The sequence below is a fragment of the Corvus hawaiiensis genome, chromosome 6 (genome assembly GCF_020740725.1).
Source record: "Corvus hawaiiensis isolate bCorHaw1 chromosome 6, bCorHaw1.pri.cur, whole genome shotgun sequence".
In the NCBI taxonomy this organism is placed as follows: domain Eukaryota; kingdom Metazoa; phylum Chordata; class Aves; order Passeriformes; family Corvidae; genus Corvus; species Corvus hawaiiensis.
The window spans coordinates 57,451,293-57,472,782 of record NC_063218.1 but is presented as its reverse complement, the minus strand read 5'-3'; the positions used below and the strand labels follow the sequence as shown (position 1 = coordinate 57,472,782).

The following is a 21,490-nucleotide window of genomic DNA, read 5'->3' as shown; positions in this document are numbered from 1 at the left end:
AGGAGAAGGCTGTATTCCAAGCAAACTATGCTTGTGTAGATTTCCTCCAATTGTTATTTCAATTCACATTTGCTTCCATGTATCCATATTCCTAAAATGCCTTTATACTTTGTGTGACATCTGTTGACTGTTGCTAACAAACTGAAAAGTATTGTTTATCCCTGTAAGAACAGTGGAAATATGCTGTATGTCAAAGTAAACGTTGTGCAACTAGTAACAGACCTTGCACCTCATGCAAATGCCATGAATTTTGGCTGCACTCGATACTTTGCTGACACTAATCACCAAACCTAACAGTAAATCATTAAAAAATACCAATAGAACCCTCAAACCAAAAAAATCCATGAGAAATTTGAGTTGTATTTCATAATATATAAGCAAAATCCAACATAATTTCTCTCCAAGCTTGCAAGCAACTGATTCCTTAATACTGAATTTTGTGTGTCTCCATACTAAGACAGTACAAACCCAGAAAAATCTTTCCAAGGCTGGTTATTTAGATATCTTCCTCAGTTAAGAAATATTGGAAACATAAAAAAATAAAATAACCAACACAGATGATTTTAAATGTTTACAATCTTTCACCTCAAAATTACTCACCTGCTGGCTTCTGAAAGACTGCACAGTGGAGGAACTCTCCACTGTATGTTCCTTTAGCAGATATCCTTGAAGAAAAATGTCACCATAAATTTGCTAGACTGAAAAGGTATGTAGTAGTCCAACCATGGTTTTGTTGTTGTTTTTTTTTTTTTTTTTCAAACAGCAATTTTACAGAATAAACATCCTAAATGTTCCTGTATAGCAAGCAGACTGTATTTCATTATCCCTTGGATATAACTGGGGCACTAGCCAGTAAGAGGAGGGAGGAGTGTCTAAATCACCACCATCACTTTCTCAGAGGTCTCCCACAAGGATGCTCCCTAGCAAGTCACAGCTGAGAGCACACCATGGACTAAGAGTTTAGTTCTCAGTACACATTCTTAGAATAGCATTAAAGGCTCTCTGACAGAGAGCCTTTAAAGCCCCTTATCTTGCTTTAATGCTCATTAGAGAAGAATTAAGTAGGACTAATACACTCACAATGAAGTTTACATGAATGGTTCAAGAATGCCTGTGTTAAACTCCAGGTTTTTTTTCAGAGAGGAAAGTAGTGACCAAATATAGATCATATAAAACATATTCAGTTCCCACCACTAAATACCACAACTTGTACCTCACAACTTCCCTCAACACTTTCTCGTGACCTAACAATCAGCAGCTTCTCTGTGGCCTGTACTTTATTTGCTATTTCCCCATCAACACAGTGTGCACCATCAGAGCAGGGAATTAATCTGTGTCACGCTATGACTGGCAGGAGTTGAAACACTCCAGATCAGTTCTGTATAATCCTTGACAAGTCTTTCATGAAAAAAAACCCAAAAAACTCTGTGCACCAAGTCATGAGGTTCCTCAATTCTTAGCTCCAAGCCTTTCAATACTGCAATAGTTTTAATTTAAATGATTGGGGATGAACAGATATTCTTTCCACATGTATTGTACACTTCAACACACGACTGACAGTTTTAAAAACTCATGCATTAAAAAAATTCTCTAGCTATGTATTTAAACAATTAAGTCATTATTAATTCAGTAAATGCCATAATAGGCTTTTAGAAATTACAAAAGAATCCTTTCCCATGACATACATCGATATGATATTTGTCTAACTAGGTGATCTGCTTATTATTCACCAATTTAATTCTTTCTTGAATTATGTAGCAACAAAATGCACAAAGGAACAAAGTTACCCTCTGTAATTATCTCACAGGATAAGTTTCAAAATCCTGATGTGCCAAACTAACTAAAAACACCTTAGTGACACCACAGGACCTCCCAACTCTCTTGGCACCACAGGGTTAATCTCACACATTTAATATCCTACCTCAAACAAGAATAATTGTAGCAAGAACCAAGGTCTTATGGAAGCTTTAGTATGATCGTGCTACTTCTTCAGAACACAACAGTAAAAAAGCCATGCAAATGGAGATGAATGGAGCACAAGCCACTGAGGTAATTAAAAATGTATTTTCCATCTTCTAGTAATTGAATTGTGTACAAGCTGCAAGTTAATGAGGTCATCTACCCTCAAGCACTGACAGGAAAGCAGGAATAATTATCTTTCAATTTTTTCTTATGTAGCAATTAATTTTAACCATTCGCCTCCACCCCACTCCCACTTCCCTCATTCCAGTCAGTCAAAGTCACGGCTAAGCCGAATTGACAAGCAATTGATATGGTGGCGGCACGGAGCCGCCGAGGCGGGCAAGGTAATCAAGGGGCTGCAGCTGTTGAGGGCTAAGCGCTTCCAGGTGAATGTCACCTGAGATTTTGCATTCTGCCACTTGGAGGACTTGGGACACACAGTAATGCCTGACAGCACATCTGGTGCCAGGTGGGCAGGGAGGGGACATCGCTGACTCGGAAGGGAACAGAAGGATGGACAAGGATTGATGAATGGACAAGACTAGAAACAAAAATGTCTCTTTTGTTGTTGTTTTTCTTTCTGGGTTGGGTTTTCGGGTTGTTTTTTTTTTTTTTTTTGGGCTCATCTGCTGTCATTGAGTATTGCAAACTACAGCTGTATTTAAAAACAAAGTGTAATGCCTTGGCTTGTAACTCAAAATGCAAACACCAATTAGACTCCAACCCTTATAATGCCTCCTGTAACTATCTGACATGGACTTTCAGCAACTCTACACTTAAAAGGAACAAAACGTGCCAAATCAAATCTGTGAGAGCAGGACATGAAGAGAAGTTTGGCACTTTGACCTGTGGACCAAGGCCTCTCAAGCTCTGTGCAGATGTCCACATTTATAATTGAGCTGGCAATCTCTGTCCTCCCTTTGGCCTGCACTATCTTTCAACAGCTAAAATGAGCAGTTCTGTTCACAAAAAAGCAGGCAACACCACTAATGGAACAAATGGACTTAACCATTTCACTAAAAGGATCAAGATCAAAGGAAAGAGGCTTAAGCATTTGGTTATTAACACAACTCCTACCTTTCCTCCCTCAGTGAAGACTATTTATGTTGTTAGCACATGCTAAATGCCATGCACACGATGGCCATCTGAGCCCATACCAAAATGACAACATATCCCCATATGTCAGTGCACATCAACTTGTTCCAGCTGCACTCAAGTTAAACTTCTTCTGCAATTACTAATTTTTGGCTCACAGTTTTAGAAAGAAACCCTTTCCCAACAGCAAAAATTCTAACTCAAATATCTTAAATTGTGGATTATGACAACAATCAGGTCTTACTCACCTGCCTGAGCAGAGCAGCAAACCTGCCTGCCAAGGAAAAGTTTTTCACACTTGCAAGGTGTATTAAAATGTCTTTCCTACATGCACTACTACAACTGGAGAGAAACCCCATAAAAACAGTAGAAATTATTCTGTGTCAGCAGTGGTGTAAAGAGAGAAGAAATCTTTGACTTTTGCCGTGGACTCCAAGTCCACAATCCATCTGCCTCCTCCTAATACACTTACAAGCCAATTCAAGGGGTTGTTCTGAAGTTGATTCTACTCATTTCAGAAGTTTCCAAAAAATGTGTTTCCTTTTAGATGAGCATAATTATCAAAGCAAAGCTCAGTAGAGAAGGTGCCAGAGGTTAGTCCCTGGTGCTTACCTCATTAGAAATGCAAACAATGGTTACTGTGTGAGTGAAACTAGAAAACACCTGGAAAAGTGGTACACATAAAGGTCACCTCAGCTTCAGTATAAAATTAGCATCAGGAATGAAATCAAAGGCAAGCAAATGCCAACATGTACACACTGGAGGGAAAAGGAGTCGTCGCTTTCTTTTGAGCAGATGAAGAATATAACAACATATGACAGTGCAGTAATAGCAGTAATTTCTATATATTTATTTTATCACCTAACTTTTGCAAGAGAGTCTTCTATTCTTCTTCCTATTGATGCTGCTTTTCACAATCTAAAAGCTGTCGAGGCAAATATAAATAGACCAGTAAGTGGAAAATAAGTTTGTTTCTCCTGAAATGAAGATCAATTTTTGCTTTGAGCAGGAGACTTCATGATCTCAATTTCTCATGTCATAGGAAGATGTTTGATGCAACTCTATAGCATATGTATAGAGCAACTGCTTCACAAATATCAGCAAAAGGAGTTCTTCCCAGAAAAATTGATGCCTTTTGCATTTTTCTTCAATGCTGAGAAGCACCCAAGAGACTAGAAATTAAATGGGTATCTACTCTGAGAAATCACAAATGAAAACAAGAGCACTGACTCACATTTAATCAACCAGAAATGAATATTCTTGGATAATCACAAAACAAAACCCAAAACGTTTGCTCAAAATTTAAACAACAAATTAAACAAACAAACAAGGCCAAAATCAGGACAAAACAAAAATTCAACTTTCCCTCCGAAGTCCCCCTAGTTTAACTAAGAGAAGGTAAGTGCAAACCTGGGACAGTTGTGAATGCTGGTGACAAGTTCAGATGAACAGCAACCGGTTACAGTATTACAGAGGAAAGCACACCCACAAAGCTACTGTTCATCACTCATAATTAAACTCATTTGAAAACACTACACACACGGACATGATGGAAAGACATGAGTTGTACTACAAAGACAAAATCATTCTTAGTGGTTAGTTAAGTGTTGTCAGTCAATCCTAACCATTTCACAGTCAGCTCCCTCTCTCTGTAATGGCAGATTAAACTTGGCAGACTTGATGGGGCGTAATAAACTTCATGTAGCTACCATTGCTCCTCTTTTTGCAAACCTAGGGCATGTTCATCCCTTTAGGTTTACTCCAAAAAGCCCAGATTAAACAAGAAGATCAGTTTCCATGTCCTCTGGAGGTTCTGCATTAGAAGGGAAAGTTCAAATACATGTGCACAAAGTGAGGAACTTGCTTGATCCTCTCTCCTGCCTCTGAGGTGCAGAAGGCCAGGGGAGCGAAGCACTGACTCAAACAGTGCCAGGGAGCAAAGAGCAAAGACAAGGCTTCAATAGAAGGTCAGCATTACGTGGCTTCTTTTCTGAACACAGACAAGGTTTCTGGGCCAGATAAATGGTCCCTCCTGGGAAGCATCCTGTCTCACACAGGAAATAGGAGATGCTCCCTCATAAGAGAAGGTAACCTTGAGCATTTTCTGTGGTTTGTTTTCCTTGCATCTCCCAGCATCCAAAAGTGTTGTCTCAGCATATTTCTAAGGCACAATCCTACTTAATCCTCTCAGTATCTGTTTACAAACCTGTTGCCCATCAATTTGACTACTCCCTCTTTGAACCTGCAGATACTGTGCCTCTGCAACTTTCTGTGGCACTTGATTTTAGAGTTTTGCTACCCACTGTGTTAATACTTTCTCTGCATGCTTGTCTTCTGATTTGTTTAAAATTCTCATATTATGCCAACAAAGAGTCTCTTTCCCTGATCTTCTGTCATGAACAGAGTAGAAACAAGAGGCAGCTACTCCTGAAGCTCAGTATAAATCACAGAAGGATTTCAAAAGGAGAGAGAGAAGAAAGAAAAAAAAAGAATAATTCTTGCCCTCAGAAGCAAACATCTTGTCCTAATAGTCAAAGCATTTTAGCTGAAATCCAAGATGATACAATTTCCTTACATTCAGGGATTTTAAATATCCCATATTTACCACAGACTTATTTAGCACTCATGATAAAGTAACTTGAGTTATATGACATGAAAATGACATGACATTAAAAAAAAAAAAGGAGAAAAAAAAACATTTAGAGTAGATTCTAATGAATAGAAGCTAAATTGTAATGATGCAAAAATGGACAGTTTTTTTTATTTTTTTAATACTTAGTATTGTCAAATTTTCTTTTACATATTAATATCAAATCTATTATTTTTATCCTATATATGTATGTTATATCTCCATATTAAATTGCTTTGGGGATGTTTCTCTTTTTTGTTACAACTACTTTTCTGTGATACACTTCTATATGAATTTTATATGTCCAATTTCTGTAAATACAAGTCTTCAGATTTGGATTAATCCCCTTTTCTACCACTTTGCAATGTAGATCTGGTGGAGATGAACATATGAATTGTCACCCTTTAGCTCCAAAATAAAAAGCCTTTCTTGAATCAAACCAGGGTTAGCTGCTACTTGGGTTAACCTTTTTAAAAGGGAAGCATCCCTACCTTAACATACATCAGAGTGCATAACAGTGTTACCTGGTTGCCAAAAACCTCTATGATCAGGAGAATTCATGCAGCAAATGCAACTCAAAAAAGCAGGTTAAACAATTTCTCTTTAAAAATTAGAAGCCTAAAATTTACATGCCATTCTGAAATAAACTACAGCCAGAATACAAAGCAAGAAACATTAAGTGCTTTAGTCTAGAAAAGCACTCAGAGTAATGTGATTGGTTTCCTCACAATCAAAAGCTTGTAGCACGTGAATTGAAATCACTGCTTGGATGCTGAAGTATAAAGGAATTCATGTTCCCACCACCTTGCAGCAAGACACATTGCCTCAGACACACTGGAATAACTACACCTCGATACAATTTTGTTTAAATACAACCTGTTCTTTTCAATAATGATCTGCACAGGAAAGCTGATATGATTTAATCCTATAGAAAAGGCATCAACACAAGCTGTCCTAAACACTGACATAAGACAAGTACGAAGTTCAATTTTGCTTAAATTTGATAACCAAAGTGCCACTATGAAAGGTAGAACTTCTCATACACCCATCCCAGGCTCTTTTTAAGTGCAACTAAATTTGATATAGCATGTTTTACACCGTGAACTGAGAAAATTGCTCACCATCCCTATTTGTCTGTACCACATTCCTTACAAGATATTCTTCCTATTATTTTGAGAACACTAAAAGAAGTAACCTGACAGAACCTATTCAGTTCATTACCTTCTCTTAGGGGAATATCTAAGAGCCCCAGACTTGCTTACAAATGTGCATCCCTAAACTGCCAGACTGTAAAAGAATATGGTCCCAATCCAGAGGCATGTCCAACCTAAGCTTTAAAATTCAACTTGGAGTTTCCATTTACAGTATTTAATTTCTGATAATTATGGGTAACAACTTTTGACTTGAGACAGGTCAAATCACAGAATTGTCAGGGTTGGAAGGGACCTCTGGAGATCATCCAGTCCAACTCACCTGCTAAGGCAAGGCCACCTCAAGTGGGTTACTCAGGTGGATTCTGAATGTCTCCAGACAGGGAAACTCCATGACCTCCCTGCACCACCTGTTCCAGTGCTCTGCCACCCTCCATGTGAAGAAGTTCTTCCTTATGTTGAGGTGGAACTTCTTGTGTTTTAGTTTATGGCCATTGCTCCTCATCCTGTCACTGGGCACCACCAGCAAGAGTCTGGCACCATCCTCTTTTCGCCTGGCTTTGAGATGTTTACATGCATTGATGACATGCACTCTCAGTCTTCTCCAGACTAAGCTGGCCTAGCTCCTGCAGTCTCTCCCCTTAAGAGAGATGCTCCAGACCCCTCACCATCTTTGTAGCCGGATGGATGGACCCACTGGACCCTCTCCAGCAGCTCCCTGTCTTCCTTGAACTGGGGAGACCAGAATTGAACACAACACTCCAGATGTGGCCTCACTAGGGCTCAGTAGAGGGGGGTGGATCACCTCCCTCGACCTGCTGGACACACTCTTCCCAATGCACCCCAGGATAACATTGGCCCTCCTGACTGCAAGGATGCACTGCTAGCTCGTGGTCAACCTGTCATCCACCAAAACTCACCTTCTCAGCAGAGCTGCTCTCCAGCAGGTCAGCCCCCAACCTGTCCTGGTGCTTGGATTAATTCCTCCCCAGGTGCAGGACCCTACACTTGTCCTTGCTGAAACAGACGTATCAACACAGTTGAAAGGTTAATGCATCTCCTATAAGTGCTTACAGAACATAACTTTTTTTTAATGCTAAAATAGATGATTACAAACTTATGCACTCATGAAAGATTTTAGGCTGCACCATTAAATACTTCTGTTTTTCTAAATATCCCATCTACCCAACTGTTGCTTATCAGTCATCCATTTAATTATTGTACTCTCTTGCTTGATCTGCCTTTGCCACCCTGTGATAAGTTGTGCTCAGGTGTACTGCACACCCTGTTCCAGGCACTATTTTCCCTGCCCTCTCCAACAGTCACATAGGGCATCCACATGAAATATACCTTTACAAGAAATTTCGCACAAATAGGGAAATAATTGATTGTTTCTTTGGAAGAAAAAAAAAAAAAAAAAGGCTGAGATCTGAAAAGAACTCTGACCCTATCCAGTAAACAGGATATCAATTTACCACACAAACTCACGCATATCGAGGGTCCGTGGCAGCCCAGACAGGGACTGGGGGAGATCCGGGCATGAAGAAAACTACATGAGGTATAAATCATAGCATTAAGGCTGCCTCCAGGGCAGGAGATCCACTTCAACGATCACAGTGACATTTACTGAAGGTCCTTGGCCGTCCTGGGGGTTCTCTGCAGCTGTTTAACTATGAAATCAAGGTTATTCCATAGGATCTTCCTAAGCCTCACAGAACAGGTTGCTGACTGTGCTGGTCCATAATAATATCTTTTTAAGAAAACCCCAATTCATATTCTTTGTTGACAGTAGTATTTCATTTCAAAAGCACCTTCATTTCAAGGCATTTCCATTCACCAGCTGGTTCAATATTAATTTCTCATCCCCTCCTTCTAATCACACATGAAAATTATGAAAATTAGAGGATAGGCAGAAGAGAATAAAGCAAAAATGGAAGATTTCAATGGGTGTTCAGAGAGTAATCTATGAAAACAGCATGAATTTCTTCTCAAAGCAATGGGGAAATTCTGCTACCTCCACACACCATGAATAAAACACTGCATATTAGTTCCAGCTAAGTCAATTCTCTTAAATTGAAAACTCCAATGCAACTAAGTTTCATTAATTTTTTTTCATTTTTGTGAAGTTACATTGTTCCTACCTATCCAGAGATTTGATTAGAAGTCACATATGGTCAGTTACAGCCGGCTTAATATTCCATCAATGATTCTACACACGTCAAGTTACTTTCTCTTGGCAACAATACTGATTTACTTGGATATTTTTTATTTTACTCTTTTCATTGAAAATGTTCTTCCTTCATTCCCACCTCAGAAGTGAAATACTTTATTCCTTAGGTATTGCCTGAGAGGAGAAAAGTGATTTTAATTTCTAATGTATAGGTGCAGATTATTTACTGAGTTAAAAAAACAGAACTTGTATCAGCGGTTGAGATATATGGCTCATCACAAATTATACTTTGCAATTCTGATCAGCAGAAATTATATATTTCATACTTCATTCTGTTCACATTCAAGTAAGGCATTTAACAATCCAGTATTTAATTGAATAAAAGAAAAAAAGGGTTCTAGAATTTTGAAGAAACATTTTCTGTGATATTTAGAGTATTCAGATGGTTTGCTCCCTTTCCAAAGCATGATTCTGTTGTATGACTGTTAAAAAGTAAACCTTGAATTAGTGTTTACCATTATCTTCAAAAGAGAAGATAAAAACTCAAGGAAATGCTACTGGGCCAGCCCTGCCTCATAGCACATGTTACACTATTGACTGATGGCCTAAGACTAAGAGAAGAAAACAGAATTTAAAATTATCATCTTCCTTATTGAAAATCATATTTTTGATTATAGATGTTTTATGACAAATAACTTAAAGCGCTACTCAGAAAAAATGCATGATGCTTTCAATGCCCAGTCTGCATTTGTGCTGGACTGAACTTCAGCAAAATAGTGCTGCCCTGCAGCACAGCATAGAATGAGTCCAATAAAGACAGACTGCAAGAAGATCAAAGTAGCAAGACATCCTTGCTTTTCTTCTGTTTCCTAGGATGCTTCTCTAGACGTGTGCTTCTTTCATGTCCATGTTTTACAACAGTCATAACAGTCATTTGGCATTTACACCTGGATTAATTAAGCTATAAATACTGCACACACACCCCCCCCCCCCCCCCTTTAATATATCCAGCTAGTTTTGGGATGTTAGCAACTCACAGTATCTATTTCACTAAGAACATTAGGCTATTAAGTGATAAATTATTAATTATCCTTTCAAGTAGAGTTTCTGAAGAGTAATAATGAAAATAAACAAATCCAGATTAAGCAGGTCTCTGCAGATTCTCTGTCCTTTCAAAACTGTTGTCTGTCCTTCTACAGTAGCACCCCTTGGTTCTTCAAAATGGTTACTCAGTAAACAGCTCTGAAATGCTGACTGAGAAGGTCAAGTATCAGAAACAAGTAGCTGATTTGCTTTCTCTCTGCACCTTTTAATCTCTCTAAGGGAATTTCCACGGTAAGTGACAATCACAACTCATCACAGTAGTGGCTTTTCTGACAGAAACACACACCCACAATGAGCTGGTCAATGACCCACTGGATCTGCCAGGACACTTCAACACCAGTTAAAACAGAATACTTTTTCAGTTCTAGACTAAGTAAAAATTAAACATGAAGCTTTTTCAACTTACTCCTAACAGCTGACCTCAAGGCAGTGAAGCAACTCTTCAAGTTCAAGATCAGCTAAACCCTCACCTTCCTCCAATAGTGATGGCTGCACGTGATTGCAAATGTATCTAGAAAAGAATGACCCTGTGACAAATTTGCTAGCTGAGGTGTTGGAGCAGTCTACCTGCATTCCTACACCTCTCCTCCTGCGCTCTGTAACAACAAAATTCACTATGTGCTAACAAAAATCCCAATCACCTCCATAAATCTTGATCTCCCCTACACTATGCCTTCTCTGACAGGCAACTTTACACCTTTTTCACCTAGAAGGCTTGCACTGTGAATTAAAATGTGACTTCCTTCCTTCCAGTAAAATAGAAAAGGAAATCAAAACTAATCTTCTCCTAGGTCCCTCCCTTCTCCCCCAGTTTATGTGGCACAGACCAGCCTGCAATAATCAAACCAGAGCCATTTAGTGTATAGTCTAGTCTTGCTGTGACTAATAGGATGATTGGTTGTATAGCTTCTTTATGGTTGTTCATTATATCACCCTTACATAAAGTAATTTAATTTCAGTGGGATAATTAGGGTATTTCTAATCTAACTGATAGTCTGAATGAAATGAGATTCTCAGAGGGAGATTTGTGTACCAGGAGATTGGTGACCTCCGGCCCCAATTTTCACACAATGTATTAAGCTGACAGCCTTACTTCCAAGCCCTGCTGCACTGGCACCTCACCACTTGTGCAGATGTATGTGCTACAGACAGCAGCTCTGAATGAGGCTCTTCCACCCAAAATCCCATTATTAAGGGAAACGGTAATTTTTTATTTGGATTACAGAAAGATGATCCAGGCCATCATTCACTAGTTGAAAATACAGCCCTGTTATTTATCTGCCATGCAAAGCATGCATCTAAATTCTTGATTTTAGACTGTGCCTTACAGGGCAGAATTGAAGATATCCTACATTCACTTGATCAACACCTACACTTTTGTAAGTATTAAAAAGAAAATTTTCCTCTTTGTGTTTTCCAGAAACATATGCAAAAGTTGAAGAAAGCAGCTTCCAACAAATCGAATCAATGCCATATTTTATTTATGAACCAAAACCCTAAGTTTCTCTACATTTTGCTGTAACCTGTAGCTGTCAAGCAGACCAGACAACCTGGCTGCTTAACAGACAAGATGCTCCACTTCTTCACTGGCACTTTTGTACCAGCTCATTTCTTTCCATGTCTCTGTTCTCTGAAAACTGACATATTCCTTTCCCACAGTACCATCCTGGCTCAGACCAGTCCAATTCTCTGCAAGCAGCAAAAGCCCTTTTCCTTCAGCTAAGTGTGGACTGAATCCCACTACTGTAACCAAACCCTCCTCATCATACCTGCAGCTTTGTCTCTGTGGTTGCACATTCCTCTGCTGATCCTTGGCTTTACAAAGGACGATACCCTTAAACACCAGAAGCCTTCACCCACAGACCTTTGAAATTATTTCCCTGTGATTAGTAAACCTTTTCAACCTCAACAGCTTAGCCTTTAATCCTAAGAGCTAATAGAAGTAGAAAAGGCCTTACAAACTGAGGAAAACACTTTGCTCTGTCACATAATTTGGTTTTAGTGTTCCAATATTTGATTTAAAGACAGCAAATAAGTTATATGGGCTTTCAGGCTTCTTTGTCCCTGGCTAACATAAACAGCTCAAGCAAGAGACTGAAGACATCACTGAAAGTCTCTTTCCCAGACACAATAACATCCTGTATACAGAGAAGTCAGGGTTCACACTAACTTCAAAAGCATCACAATTTCACCTAAAGCTCTAGTTACACACAAATAATCAACACACACTATCAAATATATATACTGTGTATCTATCAAATATGTAATTTCTGTATCTATGTACACCCATTTAGTATGTGTGTGTATATATGCACAGAAATAAATTAATATTTTTTTCTATTTCAGCATAATAAAGCATAATTTAATGAAAACAAAACCTCAACATTTATGCTTGAGCACAGATGAAAATATATGATCTATAGCATTTATACCTCTACACTTAAATCAATAGAGTTCATACAGGAGTAATTATTTTCAAGGAATTTTTCTGCAATTAGCACCTTTTAAAGTGACCTATGTAATTTTAAAATATCAAAACCCAATGAACTGCTACATATTATAGCTACCTCTGCGTACATCCATATTTTAAACTCCTTGGTGGTGGGTATAAATCCAGCATAAGAGCCCACACCAAGCTTTATTTCACTCAATCTCTCACATTATCATTTTTCAGTAATGTTAATTTGTATTCTGTATTTTTCACCAAGCCTTGCACTTGTAGCTATGTTGGGAATTTGTGGTTGGAAAGTCACCAACCTGAAATACGGTAGTGGCTGTTTTACAGAAGTCATGGTCTTGTCAGGGCCTGTTTAGAGGACTCCTGAGTTCATGGTTCCTTGACCTTACAAAACAAAGAAGCTATTATAGTTTAATGGGCCAATATAGAGGTTTATACAAGAAGAAAAGAGTTACATACTAGAGATGACAAAGGGCTGTTTTCTACTTTTTGCAGATACCAACCTAATTTTAAATATATTTTCAAGAAAAGATAGTGTCAGTCAAAAGTAGCTTTAAAATAATATAATATTTTATAGCCTCTTCCTCAGATGGCTGCCTTAAAATTTCCCAAATTATTATTCCTGGTCAAAAGAAATGAAAACAAATTAACTCCTTACAACATTTGCAAATAATCTTACATCAAGTGATTGCCCAAAATAAAGAATACTTTCTAAGGTAAATCAATTTTACATTAAATCATAAAAGCTTGGAAGGGAAAAGTGAAAGCAAACACATTATTATTATTATACTGGTGTATTTAAGTTAGTACCAGATTCTGCTCCATTTCTGCATCTGCCATCAAGTCAGTACAACTCAGTATTCATCTGCACTTTGGATGAGTCTTCAGAGATAGAGTATCACTGACTCTCCTTTACAATGTACTCTGACATCTCAGATGAAGAGTTACAGACACATTTCTACTTTAGGGATTTGATTTTCAAAAACTTCAAGTGTTAAGGAGTATATTTAATTTGAGCACTGAATGCTAATTTACACAACATGAAAACTGTGTTTATGGTCAGCTGTGAACCTATTCATTTGCACGGGCTCATCGTTCTACACAAACAGAAACAACTGCTCTGAAGTTCTAGCAAAAATTTCCTCTCCTCCAGCCAATCCTTTCAACAAAACTCTCTTGCCTCAGTTTGCTTCTGTTCTGAACCCTTTCAACCCTGTCAGAACTTAATTTCTTGTGCTTTTAAGAGAAATCAACACTGAGCAACTCTGTGCTAACCTGAAGATCAGTTATTTCTGTAGAAAGATAAGAGATAAGTAAGAGAGCACCAAGCTACAGTTCATTTCTATTCAATTAGCCTTCTGCTGGACTGACCTGTTTTATGTACAAGTCAAGGTAGGCCTACAAGGATAATCTGAGTTGGAAGAAGGAAAACACAGTTAAATCAATAGCAGAAAATTATCTTTTTTGTGTGTGACTACTCAGTTGTGCCCTGATATCAAACTGAGAAAAAGCACACAAAAACTATCTCCCCTTCAGAAAAAACAGTAATAACATTACAACCCCCTTTATTCTTAGAACAGTTACTAGAGCAACAGATTGCTATGGTATAGCATAGAAAGAGTCAAGGAAAGAGAAGACACCTATAGGACACCTTTCACATATTTCAGCAATATTCAAACCATGCCAGCATTAACAAAGATACCCTTCAATCACAAGAAGCCTTACTAAAGTCCATTTTCAAAAGCTACAACTGCTATGAAGACGTTATTAGAAAATAGCTTTATTTCTTACCCATTATATTACTGCTACCTAATAAAATACTTCAGCTAAAAAATCCAGACTGTTTCAGGAAAAGTCTTGAAGAAGCATCACTGTCAGCACTGTTCAGAGGTGGGAGACAAACAGAAGGGAAGGGGGAAAAAAAACCAACAAAATTTTAGGTAAAAATCACTCTTACTCAAGTGTTATTAATCAAGTAATCTACTGATTTTTTAATTTAGCATTCTACCCCTTTTCCCCCTTGAATTTTTTTTAGGTGCAGGATTTGGATCTTGGCTTTAAGCACTACACAATATTAAAATACTCTGTAAAATTACTTCAGCATTGTTATGAATGAAGTCTCCCAAGAGAACTGCAAATCATACAATTCTTAGTGCAATTTGTTCAGTGCTTAAAACACTCAAGATTCTCCAGGAAGAGGTTATCTATATTGATGTGTTATATAAAACTCATTAATTACCATAACAAACTTTGCCACCACATTTCAGCACAACCCATGTAACTAAATTAAGGGTAATTCTTTAACATTGCAATGAAAGTAAAAGTTTTAAAAAGACAAATATGCAGTCCACTAGAAAAATCATACATCGATCATACTTTGTGCTTTATCATGGTCTTGCTATTTTTTCCTGGGAACAGTGATTGCTTAGCTTGTTTCCTCCATTGTCTCCAGTGATTACTGGAATCACATTTCTAGGGTAAACAAGGTGAAAAAACCCCTCTTTCCCATTGTCCCATTTTCTGTCAGAAAGGTTTGAAGCAAAGTAGGCCTCCCAATAAGTTTTCTAATCCAGATAAGCAGGGCTAAGATATCTGACAGCTGTTTCACGCTCTTCATCATCATCTGAAACAATCAGTACGCATTAGAGAGTACTTTTCCCTTTACAAAGGTGATAATTAGATAACAAGCTGAGATTAAAGTAATTACAGTTAGACAGCTGGCAAGGCAGCACAGTCATGTTGAAATATTGTTGATACTTCAGCATCTGGTTCTAATAACAGCACAGGCTAAAAGATTTTACATTAATTACAGAACATAATTTAATATAAACATATTTAATTACAATTGATGAGCGATAAACTGTTCAAGAATGACTTAACCCCTTACACATGTCAAAATGATTGGAACTTCATATATATCTTTCTACTTCCAGAGCAAGCTACAGTCAGTATGAAAGGTTAGGGATCTCCAATTTTAAGAAAGCTCTGTAACTGGAAAGGTGAATTGTTGATACATTTAAAAAATCTAATTTAAAAACAATTTAAACTGCCAGCATACTACAGAATTCAAGACTGGCTCCGTTTAGGCAGAATTGCAGCTAAGCCCAAAATTGCTATCTCAAAAATTCCATAGCAATTGCCACCCAAGCCTGAGGCATCTCCAGCTCCCTGGTGCCTGTATAGTTTTCCCAAGGATGCTCTCAATTCCTCTGATCTTATCAATGCTAGGCAACACAGAGCCTTTGCTCCTTCCTAAACCACTTTGGATCCAGCTGCAAGGACCTGCTCCAAGAGTGCAAGGGATGCAAGGGCCCTCCTGTGTATTTGAAAAATTCATTGCATGAGACACCAAACTGTTCTAGTAGTGCTGACCCTGGAAGGTAGTGACCGTAATCATTAACTTTCTCCATCACTCTTGCTCTTGTACTCCTCTCTGGTCTGGTCAGCATTGCAGTTTCCTGTATGTACCTAGGCAAAACTATGTGGGGTTGGGAAGGGCCAAACAAGATCACTACAGCTTGAAAAATGACATTGGTGGCAAAGAAGGGTAGAAATGAGACAAGCTAATTCCTCTGACTAATAGGAAGAAAATGAAGATGGTTGCTTAAGCTATTAGAGAACATCGAAGGAGGCCATAAGGATAGTGAAAGACCTTGAGGGGACAACACTTTGTTCAGCCTGGAGGAGAGTGAGGCAAGACCTCATTGCAGTTACAACTTCCTCATGAGGGGAAGAGGAGGGGCAGGTACTGATCTCTTACTGCTCCTCACTCTCATGACCTGTGACAGGACTTGAGCAAATGGCATGAAGCTGAGTTGGGAGGTTTAGGTTCTTCACCCAGAGAGTGGTTGGGCACTGGAACAGTGAACTGGTCACAGCACCAAGCCTGTCAGAGTTCAAGAAGTGTTTGGACAACACTCTCAGGCACATGGTGAGATTCTTGGGGTGTCCTGTGCAGGGCCAGGAGTTGGACTCAATGATTTTCATGGGTCCTTCCAACTCAGCATATTCTATGGTCATGGTCTGGCCATGCAGGTGTATAAAGAAACTGTTGCCTTTGGTCTCCTGCCTGACAGTCCCCTGAGTCAGAGAACTCTTTGTGTCTTATGTCTCTCTTTGCAGGAATATTTTCATGTTTGCATCCAAAAAAGCCAAAGATTGCATCTGATCAACACCAACCTATTCAAAAATAAAAATCTTCTGATATCTGGGAGTTCTTCATTTGAAAGGATCAAAAATAACCCCCCACAGACAAGAGAGGCTGGGTATGCTGTGATCCTGAAGATGCTATGCAATATGAGCAAGAAAAATTGATAAATGTGCGCTAAGCATGTTGCAGAACCCATTAAAGTACATATAAGGCCAAACATGTATTAACTTTGGCTTTCATTAGGCCAAACATGTATTAACTTTGGCTTTCATAAAGAAATAAAGTCAGAAAGGTGAAATTAAAATAATATCAAAAGACAGCATATGTTTTCTAATATAATTTGGCCCTTTTTTTATGAAAATGTAACCTTTTTCCCTCCATCTTCAAACAGGCAAGAAAGAAATCAGCCTGCTGCTTTAGGAAAGAAATAGAAAAAGTAGACCTCAAGCAAAACTACAAACACACATAATTCTCTTTCCCAGGCCAACCATCATTACAGTTATTCACACAACACAGGATGTTTTTGTAGCACACCTTACCTAGTACTGGCCCTGGACGTGCGCAGTGCACAGCCTACGCGGTGTTGAGACAGTTCTAGTTAGCATGGATCTTGCAGTATGTTCAGCCAGCTGTGATATTTCTGTTGAGACTGTAAAATCATCTTTTTATGAACCTAGTTCTCCAGTTCTCTCTCAAAATAGAACGGGCATCTAGTATATCACATAAGTATATACAGGGCTATTGAAAAACAAACAAGCAAAGAAATGTAGCAGAGGTCCTATGAGGTGGTCTATTACAAAAAAAAACCCCAAAACCCAAAAAAGCACATTGAAATATTAAACTTTAGAGAATGCCAGGGAGGATGCTCAGGGGTTTTAGTCCCTTGATTAAAAGAATTGTATGTCTCTTGTGGCTACTAGATCAGAAAAGGTAATTAACATCTTTTGGAAATTGATGAGCAATTTCAATTTTTATTTAAAAGCTTCTATACAAATCTAGCCCTTTATTTCAACTAGCCTCAGATAATGATAACAGATTTCTTCAAAATAATCCCTGTTGATCGCTTTGCTCCAAACTTCTTTAGCAACATATATTACACTTCCCTGGGTAAAGATATATAGAAAAACTCTATCATTTATCTGTGCTGTAAATCAAACAGCTACCTTTGAAGAGATGCTCAAAATAACAAGCCCTTTGGAAAAGTTAGTCTAGGAACTCAGTATGCTTCAATAGAATTAATTAAAGAGAAATCATGAAGAGCTTAATTTCCCCCTCACCTTTTCCCTTACTTTCTAATCACTCTTTTTACAGTTGTGGACAAATGAGTCATCCCACAGATATGGCTAAATGATGGATAGTGAGCGCTACCTACTTGAACAGACTTTTCCTATCACAAGCACTGTTTTTCTGTGTTTCTTTTCTTCCAAAAAAAAAACCCCTTCATTTTTGTCCTTGTCTGGGATTCCGCAGCATCAGTGATGTCAACAGAACTGTGACAGTAACTTGTTATCCCATCAACACAGTGCATTAAATAATTTTCTTTGCAAGGCCTCCTTTCTGCCCTACAAAAATAAGTTTTGAAAAAATTTTAAACAATTGAAGCTTTCATGAGGTAAAATTAATCCCAGGTAAACTAGAGTTGCACTTCCACTGGTGGAAAGCAACTTAGTGGAGGACAAATATTAAGTGATTATTTTATTATCTCTTCAAAGTTTCAATTTTTAGAACTTTAAACTGAGCAATAACAGAAAACCCAACATGTGTCAAAAGTGATTTCTAGATAACACTTCTACAGAAAGATTAAATATGTGGTCTGAACAAACTGACAACTTCAATGGATGAGTTTTCGGGAACTGCTTTTAGTTACCTTCAGATTCTTGTCATTATGTGAATTTTGATGTTTTTTTTAAATCTGGAAGGTCAAAACCCAATTATGCTGTTGGAGTTACAGCTTCTCTAAGTGTCTACTTACTCTTGTGAACTACCAAAATCAAATTCTACTTTATACACAGAGGAAACAGAATATATGTTGCTGGTACGTAGCAAGGACTTGATCTCATTACCCTGTGCAAGTGCACCAGCCGTTCCCCGACAAGTGATAATTTGTTCCTAGCACAGTTAGCTTCTGTCAGCAAAAACACAAAAGGAAAGGGTAGATCTTTAGCCTAAAGTGACTGATGCAGAATATACAATAACTTCCTTCAGGTTTTCTGATCAATTTTCACTTAGAAGATTATGTAATCTCACGCTTCATCTTGATCCTACAGCAAGTGGAAACTCTGTGCTCGAAAAGAGAAAGGTTATCAGGACTGATGCATTATTCCATTTCAGCATTGCCTCTCATCAGTTAGAACCACTGTGGCCTTGCCCCTAACCTCAGGACAGACAAAGCAAAGGGGCTGAAATACAGAGAGAAGTTACAGTCATCTTCAGCTTGTGAAGGGAAACAGACATTAACTGGGGCAGGAGGAGGAAGAGGAGGTGGTGGGGAGAGAAGGGAAAAAGACAGCCACAGGTAACCTTTTTAGAAGAAGTTCTGGTTAAGGACTTAACATTCATTAACAAAAAGAGAAAAAAATAGAAGCAAAAAACTCAATTTACAAGCCAAGATCACTCACCTTAGCTCATCCAAGACCCTGGTCTTCCCAGTAGTTTCAGGGCAGAGAGGCATCTGAGGATGAAAAATCTGCATTGTGCTATTAATTGTGTTGTGCAGAATCACTGAGGTTCTTCAGCAGGCTTGGCTTTCTAAACACAAATATATAAAAAGAAATTGGGTGTGCAGTGGTATTTCATGGTAGGTGATCACATTTTGATAAAGGATGGTGCATGAAAAAAGAATTTGTCATACTATCTAGGTTTTACTTCCTACAAAATTTAATTGTCGTATAATAAAACAGAGGCAATGTTAATCAAGACAAGTTGGCTCAAACAGGCTATGTTTTTCTTTATGTCACCTCCTGGCAGTTAAAAGATGTTGAGAAATCCTCTTGTGGGGTAGGAAAAGGATAAGATAGGAAATCCTCTGTTTTTTAATGTGGGTCTTTGTAGCACATGAGACATAAGTTAATGCTAAGTATGGAAACCAGAACTGCTCCATGACCAAAGTCACTCATCTCAACCTTCATTCCTAAATCTTGTACAAACACGGGCAGGTCTGTCTGCATGGAGTGCCATATGCCCCAGACATCCTTTTAACAATCCATAAACTACCCTGAGTGTTTCTGTAAGAGCTGGATGAAGTTCCACACATAGGATACGATAATTCAAGTGCTTGTGGCCATATCTCAGGAAGATCTATCACATGAAACAATACAACATATTCAAAAGATTTTGCCTTTTTGGGTTGCTTTTAAACCAAGTAAACTAATTGAACCTCCTTAAACAGTGTACACAGACATCTGAGATTTAGCAACAGATTTATGTAACATCTAAGAAAGTAACACCACCATCTTCTCACACTTCAAGCTATACTGATGTCAGAACAACCTGAAAAGAAGAACGTTCACCATCAGATGGTTTTAGGTTCTTGCCTCTGACACACCTACTGGCTCACATGCAAAATATTTTTCACCCCTCTCTTCTCACTCCTCCACATGCTTATTGACTTTATTCTGGCACTGTTCACTCCTGCTCTCATTCTGGCTCAGGAGGGACAATATTTGTTTTGCCATCCATTAGTTCTCATATCTCATGTGTCTAACTCTTGTATATAAAACCCAAAACACAACTATATACACAGAAAAAAGGCAGCCAAAGATCAAAGATTTGACCCTATATTTTGTCTTTTGGCTTTTTTGTTTATTAATGCATTTGTGTCTTCTGGTCATTAATATTTTACTTTGTATTCTTCACATACTGCTGTCTCCCATACAACCTCTGCTTCCAGAGAATTTAAGCATATAGTGAAAGCCAGTGTCTCAACTTCCTTCTCCTCCTCTTCTATTAAAAACAGAAAGCCTCATCCAAACAAACACAAACAAACAAAAAAGAAACCTGAGAACCACATCTGCTCCACGAAGCACTCCAGATGCAATGCCTATTGGCCATGCTGCAATTGTTCTGTGCCACTGCTCATGCCTCTGTAGAGGCTGACGTGCTTCAGGGCAGAAATTTCTTTGTCTGGCACATCTACCTTTTGTGAATCGCAGTGTACCCTTGCAGGTGCACACAGGGCACTTTGATGCAGGTAAAAAACCAACTAAACAAACAAACACAGACAAAAGCCACGCAAACAAAAACCCCCCAACTCATACAAACCAGGTCATCAGTATAGATGTAAATAAAAGCCTGGGCTCTGGCAAATAAAATTGAAAGCTTCCCCTACACTGGAGAAATTTCAGATAGGCAAAGGCTATTATATTCACTAAATCCAACAAAATTGAGGGATAAGAGGCAATTTACAAGATTTGAGGAGAGAAGAGATTGAGTTTAGATCCAAATGTCCCCAAATTTTGAAGGAGTTCAACTCTAGATCAGTACCTTGCATTCCATGGTAACTCCAGTGCATGTAGTTTCCTCATTGGTTTTTTTCCTGTACAGAATGCACAAGTAATCAGGTCAATCTGCAAGAGAGAACTTTCATTTAATTCTTTAGCTTTTAAAACAGATTAGGACTCCAGGTGGGATTTTAAAAGAGGCAATAGTTAAAAATTAGCATATTTACCATAATAATTTTAAAGCAATTTACATCCATCTTACAGGTTACATACACACTAATGTCCATCCATGTGGACACATCACTGCACTAAAGAAAGAAAAACTGCATGTG

General features: G+C 38.3%; 1 long non-coding RNA gene across 1 annotated transcript in view; it reads right to left on the bottom strand.

Annotated features, from left to right (window-relative positions):
• Window positions 1-21,285, bottom strand: part of LOC125327900 — a 44,781-nt gene extending 23,496 nt beyond the window's left edge. The window contains exons 1-4 of the long non-coding RNA XR_007204434.1: window positions 21,202-21,285; window positions 19,338-19,467; window positions 17,259-17,368; window positions 14,361-14,449 (exon numbers count right to left, since the gene is read on the bottom strand). This is a non-coding gene — a long non-coding RNA (uncharacterized LOC125327900). The remainder of the gene's footprint in view (window positions 1-14,360; window positions 14,450-17,258; window positions 17,369-19,337; window positions 19,468-21,201) is intronic.
• Window positions 21,286-21,490: the final 205 nt, after the last annotated feature.